The 8,822-nt window shown below is 40.9% G+C and overlaps 1 pseudogene; it reads right to left on the bottom strand.

Annotated features, from left to right (window-relative positions):
- Positions 1-4,376: 4,376 nt before the first annotated feature.
- Positions 4,377-7,745, bottom strand: LOC138156193 (small ribosomal subunit protein eS19 pseudogene; annotated as a pseudogene).
- Positions 7,746-8,822: the final 1,077 nt, after the last annotated feature.

Here is an 8,822-nt window from a genome sequence, read left to right as displayed (position 1 = left end):
ATAAAAGGAAAAGATATAGGAAAGTGTTTATGTATATGTGTGTGTATCTGTGTATGTGTATATGTGTGTGGTGTGTGTATGTGTGTGTGGTGTGTGTATGTGTGTGTAAGTCCAGAGTGGGCAAAAAGGCTGGCAAGAGGACTGAAGAGCATGACATTTGAGGATTAGGTGAAGAATCTGGCAATATTTAGCTTGGAGAAGAAAAGAGTTAGCAGGGAAATGAGAGCTGTCTTCAAGTTGCCTGTTTCTCTAGATGTACACATACACATATATAATAGTTATCTTTCATGTGTTGCATGCATATTTAATATATAGGTATATGTGGATTCTCCCCTAGCAGTATCTAAGTTCTTTGAAGGAAAGAGCTGTTTAATTTTTGGCTTTGTATTTCCGGTCAAAATACATAGTTGAATTCAATTATCCCTCTTTACCAGAGGAGGGCATAGATTAGAGGTTAAATGACTTCATAGAATCTGAGTAAGAAGGGATCTCAGAAGCCATTTGTTCTAGTCTGTATTGAACTGAGAATATCTCTACAAAATCTCCAACAACTAGACTTCTGTCTTTCACGTGAAGATCCCAAGCATAGGGGAATTTATTTGTGAAGGAGATTCTGTGAAACTGATCATTCCACTTTGAGACAGTTTTATTTAGTAGGATGTTTCCCCCCTTGTATTTATCCCCCTCCTGTCTGTACTGTGAGTTCATCTCTACCATGCAATAGAAACTTCATCTGTTACATTTTGGCCGGGTGTTCTGGAAACTCCCTCTATCCTGGATTACTTCCCACCTGAGGACTCTTCTGATTGATTGGTTCCTCCCAGAGCCTCCATAGACATACTTATACATATACACAGGGTGTTCCAAAAATCTTAGTGCAGTTTAAATTTTGAGAACTTTTAAAACACTCTGTATAAAGTTTAATAATAGGATAATATGTTACGGAAAAACTTCTTCCATAAATTAAATACAAAATAACATTTAAAAATAATAGAATAATATCATGCTATATATGATTACCTGCCTCCATTTCTTTTCCACCAGTAGAGGTCCTCTCTTAGAACATGTAAGAGTTTCCAAGCAGATCAATTACCAAATGGATCATGTCTGAGAATATATGTCTGATCTGCCACCTCTAGCCTTTCTGCCAAGAGGTGAGAGGTGAGTTTGAAGTCATGATTGGTTAATCTTTGGTCAGAGTTCTGAGGTCCAGGGGGGGCATCTCTAAAGATCAGAAAGCCACCCCAACAATGTCCAAAGCAGGGGAGCAGCCTGTCCTCCTATAGTGCTGGAATTGATTGGAAGGGCATCAAGTGTGGTCCAGGAATTAATCAAGAAATGAAATCTCTTCCCACCCAGACTTCAGCCTCCCACTGATTAGAATTCTTTAGACTCAGAGGCCAACCTTTTGGTTCAAGCCATGACATTTCCATAGTAGAAAAATGTAGGGAATGCCAACTCATTGCACATCATTCTGACTGTCATTATGGTGATTGGCCGTGACTAATACGAACATCATTTTAAGTTGCCACAAGCCCATTCTTTGCTATTGGTTTTCTGGTATGAAAGATGCAATTAAACAATAGTTGGGAAGATGCAGAAGAGGGATCATTGATGCAATTGGGGGACCCTGGAATCACAACTTCCGGTCTTTCCCACATACAGCGCCTCCTCCTTCTTACCACTGTCAAGTTCCAGATGTGATATTTCTTCCTTAGAGTCAGACAGAGCTGTCTGCATTGTGATGCTTGTCTCCAGATTGTCCTGCTGTCATCTCTGGGCATATGGATGATTTAATCTGTGTGCCACATTTTGTCAATGTTCTGAAGGGAGAAAATGAGAAGGGAAAGGAGGGAGAAGAAAAGAGGAAGCAGAGAAAAAAGAGAAAGGGGAAATGGGAAGGAGAGTTAGGAGAGGAGGAGGATGGGGAAAGAGAATGGGAAGAAAAAAGGGAAGAGGAAAAGGAAGAAGAATTGAAAGGAAAAAGCAGAAGAGCTGGGAAGTTTCAAGGGGAAGAAAGAGATAGGGAGAGGAGTCAGGAGTTGGAGAAATAAATAAAGAAGTAAAAGGGAAAAGAGGAGAAAAATGGAGAGTGGAAAGGAGAAAGAGGAAGGAGGAAGAGAAAGGAAAGAGGAGAGGGGGAGGGAGGAAAGAGAAAAGGGGGAGAGAAGGGGGAGAGAGAAGAAGAGAAAGAGAAGGGGGAAGAGAGAAGGAGGGGTAGAGAAAAGGAAGGAGAAAGGAGGGGAAAAGAGAAGGAAGGAGAGAAAGGAGAGAGGGAGAGAGAGAAAAAAGATAAAGGGGAGAGAGAGTGAGAAGGGGGGAGTAGAGAGAAAAGGAGGAGAGAGATAATGGGGGGAAGAGGATAAAGAAAGAGAGAAAAAGAAAGAAAAGAGAAAGGAAGAAAGAAATGGGTAAGTTGTTTCATAAAGATACAGCAGGTATCCATAACTAAGTATGGAAGTAAGATGGAAAATCACCTTTGTGGTAAAGTGAGGGACAGTGTAAAGCTCTTCATTCACCCTCCTTCTAAAGACCTTCTCCAACTCGAAATAACCATAACTATTAGTTCTTAAGCCTAATAACTCCCATCCTTAGAACTGCTAATATTAGAAAACTAAGTCAAGGACAATCTCTCCAGACCGTTATCCCTCTCTCATTAGCACTTTAACTAGAATGGGCTTTGATTTTCAGGTTAATACCTTGGGACCCAAGGGAATTCCACTGAGAGTCAATTCAAGTGAACAAAAACTTGGGGATGAAATTTATGTTTCTCCATTTATATTGCCTAGTATAGGGGCTTTCTCCACAAAACAAGTCTTCAATAAAAGGAAAAGACACAAGAAAGTGTGTGTGTGTGTGTGTGTCCAGAGAGAGCAAAAAGATTGGCAAGAGGACTGGGGATCACGACATTTGAGGATTAGGTATAGAAACTGTGAATATTTAGTTTGGAGAAGAAAAGACTTATCAGGGAAATGAGAACTGTCTTCAAGTTACCTATTTCTCTAGGTATGCACATACAGACATATAACATGTTATATTTATTATATAGTTATATGTGGGTTCTCCCTTAGTAGGATGTGAACTCTTTGAAGGAAAGAGCTGTGTAATTTTTATCTTTGTATTCCCTGTGTCTATCAAATAGTGAACATTCAATAAATAGTTTAATTAAATTGAACTTATCATTCACCTCTACCCCCAAATCTTTTATTTTTCCAGACTGCTATCTAACCACCAACAATGCATAGAAACAACTCATTAACTGATTCCCTTTTTATTTCTTTATGCAGTGAGGGGAAAAATAAATTAGTGACATTTAGACCTAGTCCAAAGTGGAATAGGCTGCCTTTGGAGGTGGTGAGTTCCCCATCACTGAATATCTTCAATAAATTGTTAGATGACCACAGGCTAGGGTAGCTTGAGTATATTTATGTTTTGGATACTGGTTGGACCACAAAACTGATAAGGCAATTGGGTGGTGCAGTGGATAGAGCACTGAGTTTTGAGCCAAGAAGTTTCTAGTTAAAATCCATTCTCAGATACTTACTACCTATGTTACCTTGAACAAGTCATTTAACCTCTGTCTGAGGCAGTTTTCTTATCCATAAAATGGAGATAATTATAATATCCATCTCCCAGGGTTGTTGTGAGGATAAAATGAGACAATATCTGTAAAGAAAGCAATTTGTAAGTCTTAGAGTACTATATAAATGATAGTTGTTATTATGAAGTCCTTTTCAACTCTGAAATTAATAAGACAAAGACATAGCCTGATATGAGCATTGTACAATGTTTCCAAAAAGAATTAGTGTAATTTTCTTTTATTAAAAGCTTAACATATAGTGATCTATTGTTTGATAAACCCAAACACTAACTTCTGGGATAAGAACTCACTATTTAACAAAAACTGCTGGGAAAACTGGAAAATAGTATGGCAGAAACTAGGCATAGACCAATATCTTATACCCTACACCAAAATAAAATCAAAAGGGCTATATGATTTAGATATAATGATTGATATTATAAGCAAACTAGGAGAGCAAAGAATGGTTTACCTGACATCTCTGGAGAAGGGAAGAATGTATGATTGAACAAGAGATAAAGGACATTATAAAATACAAAATGGATTATTTTGATTATGTTACATTGAAAAGGGCAATGGGGGTTAAGTGACTTGCCCAAGGTCACACAGCTAGTTTTTGTATTAAGGGTCTGAGTCCAAACTTGAACTCAGGTCCCCCTGACTCCAGGACAGATGCTCTATTCATTGTACCTCCTAGCCGCCCCGCATTGAAAAGTTTTTACATGAACAAAGCCAATGCAACCAAGATTAGAAGGGAAGCAGAAAGCTGGAAAACAATTTTTACAGCTAGTGTCACTTTTTTTTTAAAGAACAAGGCAATTTATTAATGAATCTGGTGTGGTTTGTCCTAATGTTTCTTGTTGGCGGCTGCCACCTGTCCGGCAATTCTGTCCAGGTCTCTCTGTCCCTGAGGTGTCAGTTTCCGGCCCCCTGTCCTGGTCCTTCTCCACCATCTTGAGCCCCTCCGGGGCCTGCAGGACCCTCCGGGCCACGCTCTTGGAGCCCCGGCTGAAGTGGCTGGGTATGATGCCGTTGTGCTGGCGCCCCCTGTAGATCTTGGTCATGGAGCCCACGCCGGCACGGCCAGGGAGATACAGGTGCTGGGCGGTGGAGGCCACTCGCATGTAGAACCAGTTCTCATTGTAGGGCGCCAGCTCCTTATGCTTGGCCAGCTTGACCGTGTCCACCCATTCGGGTACTTTCAGCTTCCCTGACTTTTTCAGGAAGGCGGCCAGGGCCCACACGAACTCCAGCTGCTAGTGTCACTTTTAAAATATATACACAACTGAGTCAAATTTATAAGGCTACAAATCATTCCCCAGTTGACACATGTCCAAGGGATATGAATAGGTAGTTTTCAAATGAAGAAATGAAAGCTATCTATAGTCAAACAAAAAATGTTCTAAATCACTACTGATTAGAGAAATGCAAATCAAAACAACTCTGAGGTACCATATCACACCTCTCAGATTGGTTAACATGACAAAACAGGAAAATCATAAATTTTGGACAAGATGTGAGGAAATTGGAAGACTAATGTATTGTTGGTGGAGTTGTGAACTGATCTAACCAACCGCTCTAGAGAGTAATTTGGAACTAGGCACAAAGAGCTATAGAATTATGCATATCCTTTGACCCAGCAATACCACTTCTAGGGCTGTATCCCAGAGAGATCATAAAAATAGAAAAGGGACCCATATATAAAAAATATTTATAGCAGCTCTTTTTGTGGTGGCCAAGAATTAGAAATTAAGGGTATGCCCATCAACTGGGGAATAGCTGAACAAGTTGGGGTATATGAATGTAATGGAATACTATGATGCTGTTGAGCAGGTAAACTTCAGAAAAGCCTGAAAAGACTTATATGAATTGGTGCTGGGTGAAGTGAACGGAACCAGAATAACATTGTACACAGTAACAGCAACACTGTGAGATGATTAACTTTCATAGACTTGGTTTTTCTCAGCAGTGCAAGGATTTAAGACAACTCCAAAAGACTCAAGACAGAAAATGCCATCCACATTCAGAGAAAGAACTATGGAGTCTGAATGCAGATTGAAGCAGAATATTTGATCTCTTTTTTTCTTTTGTGGTTTTTTTTGTTTCTTCCTCCTTGTGGTTCCTCCCATTAGCTCTAATACTTCTTTACAACATGACTAATGTGAAAATATGTTTAATATGAATGTATAAGTAGAGCCTATATCAGATTGCAAGCTACCTTGGGGAGGGGAGAGGAAAGGGAAGTGGAAAAAATAAAAAAAACTCAAAAGCTTATTGAAATGAATGTTGAAAACTAGAAATAAATTAATTAAAAATGATTTTAAAAACTTAAAATAATAACAAAACTTTTGGGACCTCCTGGATCTGTTAGGAACGGAAAAATTAGGAGTAATGGATGAAGGCTATAGAAAGGCAAACTGAGGCTCAATGTGAGGGAACAATCTCCTATAAGAGTTTTCTCAAAGTGGAGTGGATCATACTGAGGGGTGATGCCCCGTCCTGGCAGGTTGAGAATGGCCATTGGTCAGGTATGGTATACTGGGGTTTCCTTTTGGATCTGGGTTGGACTAGAATATCTGCTGGGATCCTCCTTAACTCTCAACTCTGTGCTTCTATACACAGGCTCAAAGCCAGATTCTCATCCTTTTCTCAACTTTTATTTAAAAAAAAATGCTTTCCTGTTAATCATATAAATTGTCCAATTGGGACTGATGGTATTGTACTTTTTTTTATGGTGAAGAGTCCGAGACCTGGATAACTAACATTTCACTTGTTCAAGATCAATTCTTTTGAATCCTACCCTTTGTTCTTTCTAAAAAGTTAATAATGACAACAATAATAGCTAGCATTTATTTAGTGGCTTCTGTGTGCCTAAGCACGTTATGAACATTATCTCATCTAACCCTCACAACTAACCTGTGAAGTAGGTGCAATTATTATCCCCATTTTACAGATGAGTAAACTGAGGCAAACAGAAGTTAACTGATTTGCCCAGGGTCACACAGCTAATTAGGGCCTAAGGCCAGATTTGAACTCAGGTCTTCTTGACTCCAGACCCAGCACCTGAAACACTAGGCTACCTAGTTGTTTCTAAAATAAATATAAGATAATAAATGTTATTTCTACTAAAGTTGTTTTTTTTTTGCTTTTTGGAAGGGCAATTGGGGTTAAGTGAATTGCCCAAGGTCACATAGCTAGTAAGTTTTAAGTGTCTGAGGCAGGATTTTAACTCAGATCCTCCTGACTCCAGGGCCAGTGCTCTATTCACTGCACCACCTACACACCCCTAAAGTATTTTTCTTTTATTTGTCAAGTCAGAGAATGCTTGATTCTAAATTTTCTTTCAGCTCTCTCAGTGAATCTATCTACGACTGTCCTCCAGAAACACCTTTAAATATCTGTTGCTAAGTCCATTCTCTGCATGGGCTGGTTCTATGGCTCCAAGCTCTGGCTCCATGATTCCTTCAGGGAGCTGAGAGCAGACTCCACTCTAGAGGAAGGGTTCTATCCCAGGCAGGACACAGGACACAGGACCCATTCCTGCCTTGTGAGGAGACATAAGCATAGAAACTTTCTCTTTGGTCCTCATAGTATTTTCCAGAGAAGAATCTCAGAGCACGTCCACAGGCGCCACTCTCTGTAGAGAGAAGAGTAAGGTCAAGCATCATGGCAAAACTCAGCTAGCTGGCCAGAGGAGAAGTAGCTAGAGCCAGGTAGCATTTGCCCTGAAAAGAGTTAGCTTGGAGACCATATAGAATCACAGGCTTAGAGATTCAGGCCTGAAAGAGGCATTAAAAGGCATCAATTCCAATACCCTCATTTGACAGACAAGGAAACTGAGGCAGAGAGGTAAAATCACCTTCCCAAGGTCACAAAAAGGACTAAGTGACAGAGTTGAGGTTCAAATCCAGGTCCTCTGACTCTAAATCACATATTTTCTGCTGTACCACATTTTGCAGTTGAGGAAACTGAGGTCCACAGAAAAGTAACAAGCTATGCAAGATCCTTAGAATTATTGTATTTTACTGTTTGTTTTGAGATGAGGTTTTCCTCTCTTGAAGCCTCAGCATGTGGCCCCACTGCCAATTGTCAGGATAGCTTGGATTCCTTTGCCAACCTTCGCTGTTTCACCCCTTCTTAGTAACCACTCCCTGGGGCTCGCCATACTGATGCCAGCAGAGGTGGGGAACCTGCAGCCTCGAGGCCACATGTGACCCACTAGGTCCCCAAGTATGGCCCTTTGACTGAATCCAAACTTCCCAGAACAAATCCCCTTAACAAAAGGATTCCTTCTGTAAAACTTGTACTCATTCAAAAGGCTACATTCACAGACCTAGAAAGTCACATGAGGTCTAGAGGTGCCAGGTTCCCTACTCTTGGAGACACTTGACTGGCTTTGATCATAGTCTAGCACAGATCATCCAACAGCCTTAGTCACTCCAGTAACAGACTACAGGCTGTGTTGCCACACTGAGCCAATCCCCTCATTTTACAGATGAGGAAACAGACTCAGAGAAAACAAGTAATTTCTTAAGGTCACATGGCTAATAAAAGGCTGAGGTGGGATTTGAATTCAGGTTTTCCTGATTTCCTTTGCTACACCAGCAAACAAACTAGAGAAGCAAACACCCCCCAAGTTCTCCAGGGCACTTCCCTCTCTAATGCCATCGTGTTTCCAGTCCTAATTCCCCAGCAGCATCCGGATGGGAGTGGGGGATGGGATGCTTCTTGGAGCTTCCAGCCTTTCTCATTAAGCAGGAAACCAATGAGAAGGAAAAATGAGTCTCTTGGGGGCCTTCCCCCACTCTCTGCATAGGGCCCTGCCTCTGGTCTCCTCTGTTTTTGTCTGATTCCAGAAGGAAGCTTGTTTTCTGTTCTACTCCAGCTGGTCCTGCAGTCTGTCATTGACAGAGCTGCCAGCCTCCTTGAAGACTGACCCTTGAATGGCACCGAGTTGTGTTTAAATTTTCAGAATTCACCTCTCTTTTCATCCTCCTTATCGGAGCCGGGCCAGTCCCAGCCGGGAGAGTGGTTTGGCTGCTTTCCCCTGGTATTGAAATAGATGGGCTGGGACCTGAATTCTTCAATCCAGGCCATTCTTCTCAAGTGGGAGAGGAGAGAAAGAGAAGGCTGGAGGGATAGGGAGGAAAGAGAACTCCCTTTCTTTTTTGATTTTTGATTTTGGAGGTTTTTTAAAAGAAATTTTAAAAATTGATATCACTTTGTTTTGTGCATCACCTAG

The sequence above is a fragment of the Petaurus breviceps genome, unplaced genomic scaffold (genome assembly GCF_028583685.1).
Source record: "Petaurus breviceps papuanus isolate PSGF00001 unplaced genomic scaffold, PetGlider_PUasm1.0 99, whole genome shotgun sequence".
Lineage (NCBI taxonomy): Eukaryota > Metazoa > Chordata > Mammalia > Diprotodontia > Petauridae > Petaurus > Petaurus breviceps.
The sequence above is the reverse complement of the archived record's forward strand: the minus strand, read 5'-3'. Positions and strand labels throughout refer to the sequence as shown.